Source organism: Macrobrachium nipponense, chromosome 29 (assembly GCF_015104395.2).
Source record: "Macrobrachium nipponense isolate FS-2020 chromosome 29, ASM1510439v2, whole genome shotgun sequence".
Taxonomy (NCBI): Eukaryota; Metazoa; Arthropoda; class Malacostraca; order Decapoda; family Palaemonidae; genus Macrobrachium; species Macrobrachium nipponense.
Window position 1 is genome coordinate 28,303,365 of NC_061092.1, and position 5,795 is coordinate 28,309,159.

Sequence of the window (5,795 nt, forward strand, 5' to 3'; positions counted from 1 at the left end):
TCATTATGTTGAGCATAAGGTAAGATACAGTGAATGGTTCTTTTTGTAGAATATTAAACATCACAGTTACAAGGCGAAATGCTATTAAGTTAGTATTACATGCGTGGCAGCACAATTACCGTAGACATAATGATAATGCTATTATCCACAGCAGCAAACTTGTATATTTCATAGGCCGACTACTATATAAACCTTTGGGAGTGCAGAAACCTTTTATGTAGTGAAATTTAGTCTATATTTATTATGATCATTGCCTAACGTCACATTGTACTGCAGTTTGAAGGATTTATCATAGATACTGCAAGCTCTTAGACATCGTTATTTGTAACCATGTAGCATCTTGATGTGGATGATTTTCGGAGTTACTTTATAGTTTTTAAAGTGACTAAGTGGAACATCATGTCCTATTTTAGAGTTGTGCTTAGAAGAAGTGATGTAGTGAAAAAGGTTTAATCGTTTCCCAGATGTCACAGTAACCCCTCGACCGAAAACAACGCCAACAGCCTATTTTGTAGCTTGAAGAACTGTATTTATTGCCCAACAGATTACAAGTGTCACATACAGTATAGGTGACTGGGATTATACAGTGAATCTGCAAACACCCCCCGTATGGACTCAAGCCTCAGAGCATATCTCAAGAATTTTGGCGAAAATTAGCCTTCATACGAAGTGGCGGTAAATATCCTTTTCTTTTTATTATACAAGCATGCAGACACTGAAGAACATAACTTTAAAATTCAGTAATTTTTCTTAAAATTATAGTTATGCTTAATCTGCTAATTCATCACAATTGGGAGTATACATATACATGTGTATATGTGTGATATTTAAACTTCTTTTGTTTTCAGGTGGTGTGGTTGAAAATCTTCTAAGCAGTGCTGACTACGTCTATCACTACAGGTCTACGGTCCAAGAGATGATAGTACATGATCAGCGATTCTATAAAGATAAAATGTCCAAAGGCATTAGTTTTCTATAAAAGGCTATAGTAAGAATGGAATGGAATATGCGATTTAGGCATAAAGCCAAGCACTGGGACCCACAGGGTCATTCAGCAATATGGTAGGCTACAGTTTCTTGTGGAATTATTTCATATAAATGTTTTTCATACCTTGTAACTTTGGAAAAATGCTATATTTAAATTGCACAATTCAGAAAAATTATACATCGCTGCTACTAAAGCAGCAACTTTGTTCCTCCCATTAATATTTTTTTGCCAGAGCAAAGACTACAGACAAAATTTGTTGAATATACTTGTTACTTACAAATAGCTCGCATTCTTTGACCCCACAAATCCAAAACAAATCCCCAACACAAAATACATAGCCTGCTGGGTGACAGCACTATGAATATGCCTCATGGGTCTGGAGGTGCTGTGTGATGAAGCTCATTTTGTGTATAGCCAATGAGTAACAAGATCTTCCTGTAGGACTTTCATCATTATATGAAAGGTATTTTTCCACTTTGTACCTCATGGATAGTAAAGACTTTCTCTGTTTAGCTTTAGAGAAGAATATTACATTTACAGAGCTAGTGTATTCCTGCTTATTTTGAGTTTCAAGTCTGGGCAGTGATAACAATCATGTTCACGTCAACCAACCTCCTCCAGGCTATCCAAAAGGAAAAAGCTGGAACTTCATGCACTAATTTACTTCGCCTACAATATTTTCCATGATGTCCAACACCAGGACTTCACACAGTGAAATCCCTCACTGTTGGAGGATGTCTTTCATCAGGTCAACACCTACACTAAAGTTGCTTTGCTTCATGAACATCAGAAGTAAGTGCGCCAGACAGAAATGGTCAACGTGTACCTCCATGATACCAAGGTGTGGAGTATTTGACACAAAGACTTCGTCTTCTTTCACCTGGAGCTGCACCAGTGGATATTTATGCAACTACAGTTCAGGCCCATATCAAGAACAAGCGGCACAGATGAAGGATTTATGGTCGAGGGCAAAGGAGTAGACAGGATAGTGATCTGACCATGGATATGCTTCAGACTGACCGAGTAGATCAGCAGATCTGCAGTAAGAGTCATGGATCAGATCTTCAGTGAGAGCTCAGCAGCAGAGATCAGAGATCATCCGAGAGAGATAAGAAGAAGAAGGAACAGACAAAGGATCAGGAGGAAAAGGGAAAAGGCGCTTGAGAGGTTTTTGGGGTCGAATTCTGGTCAAGTCGTGGCAGGAGGGAAAACGGACCCGAGTTATTTTTCGCACGTTTGAAACCTCAGAGAGGAAAAGGCGCTTGAGAGTTTGGTCGAATTCTGGTCAAGTCGTCGTCAGGAGTGGACAGACCGAGTTATTTCGACGTTGAGCAAACCTTCAGAGAAGAAATGTTCTACAAGAGGTTTCGAGGAGTTCCTGCCTTTTGAGTATCAAGAATAGACATTGTTTTCTGCAATACGGAGTCAAGAAGACGAATAAAATTCCATCGTTCTCCTTTGTGAAGCCATCACTTCGAGTCGCAAAACTGGCTGGCAAGTACTTTCATTACCCCACCGTTTCCCCAGTTCACGCATTGTAAGATTTTGCCTTTTTTATGTAAATAGGAGACACCATTCTGCTTTTATCTTTGTTAGTAAGCTTGTGAATAAACCTTTCTTGTGTTTGCGTATCTTTCTATTTTCGTATCCCCAGTTTCAACTGCTGGTGTTGAATTCTTTTTGTTTATTTTCATATCGAACTTGGAGAGGACCTCTCTCGGGGTCCGTAACACCCATATCAAGAACAAGCAGCACAGATGAAGGATTTATGGTCGAGACCAAAGGAGTAGACAGGATAGTGATCTGACCTTGGATATGCTTCAGAACTGGAGCTGTGTATGATCTCGGCTCTACTACCTGTTGATCTTGGTTGCATTACCAGGCAGAGCTAGAGTGCAATCATAGATGTCCAGGAGTGGATACATACAGGACTATAGCACATTGAAAGGAGGTTAAACTTTAAAGTCAACCATAGCGGTCACATAGGAGTAGCACAACCATAGCGGTCACATAGGAGTGGCACATAGGAGATAGAAAGGTAAAAGAGGATTCATTAGAGGCTAGACAAGATAAAGAACCATCCAGGTGTGGTAAATGACAGGGACTTAGAGTAGACAGCATACATATTCGATTCGAAACTGCCATAACCAGATCACAATTGGAGAAAGGATTTTGTCAGGCCCACAGTAGTGTTATGCAGGCCTGTATCAGTGGTGAAACAGCAATGAACATAACCAGGAGGTGTAGCATACAGATGTGACTAGTGTCACGTAGTTGAGAAGACCATAATTTGACCATGAACCTTCATCAGAACTGGAGCTATGCATATGTTAAAAGATGCTAATAACTCTACTAAGCTGAGCATCATCACAACTGTAGCTCTCGCCAAGATTGGATCCATTCACGACCATGGACACATTGACATAGAGAGACACTGAAAAGCCAGTATTACCAATTGGTGTTACACTGGAGATAGAGCAATAATAGGAAGATCCCCTTGAATTTGTTTTTCAAAGCAACACAGGCATTAAAATTTTCACTAGAAATTTCTCCATCGATAACATAACCAGTTAAAGCTTCCATAAGAACACCTATACCAATGGCAGATTTGTGGCCCCTTTTCACCCATGCGCATTCATGAATTACCTCCATTTTCAAGAGATTCATTTTCATCAGGTTTTAAACTGATGCTTTCATAAAAACGAAAGACAGCCTTGTCAACTTGTGGCTACCACCTCCCTTTCTTGGTTCCTATGCACTCACTCCACAAACACAGTTGCAGGCACACTACACTATTTAAGTGAGGAGCAAAACTGGTTCCATGCAACGTAAAAACACCACAAAACAAACAAACAAACAAACAAACGTGAGGGGCAAAGCTTCATTCCTCTTTGTCTGATAGCACTGATGCAAAGTCATCTTATTCCTCATCAACATCTTGAAAGTGACAGAATGGTAAAATTGTAAACGTGTTTGTGTTTTGTTTCCCACGTGGCTAGTGGGAGTTGTTTCTACTTTCCGCTGCATCTTTCCTTCATTATATGTTCGCTAATATTGCGAAAACATGCTTCCCGTATCTTATATATGAAACAAAAGGTAAAAAAAAAAAAGTTTGGGACATAATGAGGAAAGCAGATGATATCTTGCATCTGATCAACTTGGTGGAAAATACCCCTCCTGCCCCACTCCCAACACCACCGACACATCGGCCCCAGGGACAACGGGCTCTACCGACTCAATGCCATAAGACGCTGGTTTAAGAGGGTTTATGAACGGCGCCCCCACAAACAAGAAAATAAATTTCCAGGAGTGCCTTAATTATGCATACTTGTGCATTAAGGTGAATAACATTGGACGGGGATTTTACGTTTATGGAAGACTGCATTTTCAGATTTATAAAATGGAAGGTTTATCTGTTATACTCACAGTTAGTGGTTGAGTTTGTGAGGTAAATTACATGAAAATGTGAAAGAATCAAACAAGTGTCGCTTATGGGCAGCAACAAGAAGAAATGCGTCTAAGGTTGGTGACACAACAAAATGAAAGGGTGAGGGTTAAAAGTAAAGTAGAAATTTATTGACAATATATTGGTAAACATTAGTTTAGAAACACCTTTAGCTTTTTGGGGTTCTTGTTGCAGAAAAGGGCAATGGTCAATGATTAAAATATTCTGATATAAGTACTGTCGAATAAAGTACAGATAAAGACATTTGAAATTGTAAACAACAAGGAAATTATGCCTGCAATTGTGTTTTTGGAGTGAGCGCTTAGGAACCAGGAACTGTTCCATGATGACAGTTCGCAAGAACTACACCTCGACACACCTCTGACGGGAACTGTTATCTCTACTGCCACATTTCCAAGACCTCCATGAGGCCATCAAAGATCTCGAGGAACAATGCTGTAGTTATCTGCAGACCCTCTAGGATTCCTGAGGTACTGACTGATAACGCCGTAACTTATTAGTTACTACTTCAGGAGTTTCGAGTGATCAGGAAAAGAAGGATCCCAGTAAAACAACGTGATTAAAGATGAAAAGGATTAATAGAATTGACGTGTACATCATGATGATCACATTAAAAGAGGGACTACAACATACATTTACGTTACTGTTGTTATATTAAGCCAGCCCTGTGCTGTCACAGGCTCTTGTTCATAGAGCATGCCTCACAATATTCAGTTCAAGAAAACTCTGGACTAGGTAAGATTGATCCTCTATCCCGACAATACTCTAACACGACTGAGAAACAAACTATTACAAAGAAATGTATGTTTACTTTAACTGCTACCATAATAAACTCGCACTAACGTATACAATATTATTAATACAATATACGTACAATTTTATCAAAACAATAAAAAAAAGTTGCACGGAAAAATTAACTAAGACTAAAACCATATTCAAAAATACGTCATAAATCTTTAATATAAAACAAAAAAATCAGCTTCGAATTTTCACGCATACATTTTAGACGACCCTCACAGTTTTACCTCCACATTTTCCACGTTCAATGTAAACGGCTAAAACTCGCATAATCAAGTCACTTGAATCCTAAAGTTTACAGGAATTTAAGCCTCATTTACTCCCAACGTCAGTTCTAAAAAGCCAATTTAGTTTGAATGCGGCGAACTCAGCCAACAGATTGTGCCCCGCCTGAGTCGTCCTCTGATGAACACTTCCCGCCGTTGCCAACAGATGGCGTTAACCTTTGCTTATGCTTCCCAGGCAGGCGCCGTCCCTTGAAGGGCGATACAGCTGCTGTAGCTGAGAGAAAAAATAAAAAAAGGTTCCTACACTGCAGGCTAC

The 5,795-nt window shown here is 39.5% G+C and overlaps 1 long non-coding RNA gene across 1 annotated transcript in view; it reads left to right on the forward strand.

The window, feature by feature from the left end:
• Positions 1-1,981, forward strand: part of LOC135205949 (uncharacterized) — a 2,104-nt gene extending 123 nt beyond the window's left edge. Inside the window, exons 1-3 of the long non-coding RNA XR_010312641.1 lie at positions 1-19; positions 545-675; positions 849-1,981. The exon at positions 1-19 is cut by the window's left edge and continues 123 nt beyond it. This is a non-coding gene — a long non-coding RNA (uncharacterized LOC135205949). The remainder of the gene's footprint in view (positions 20-544; positions 676-848) is intronic.
• The last annotated feature ends 3,814 nt before the right edge of the window (positions 1,982-5,795 follow it).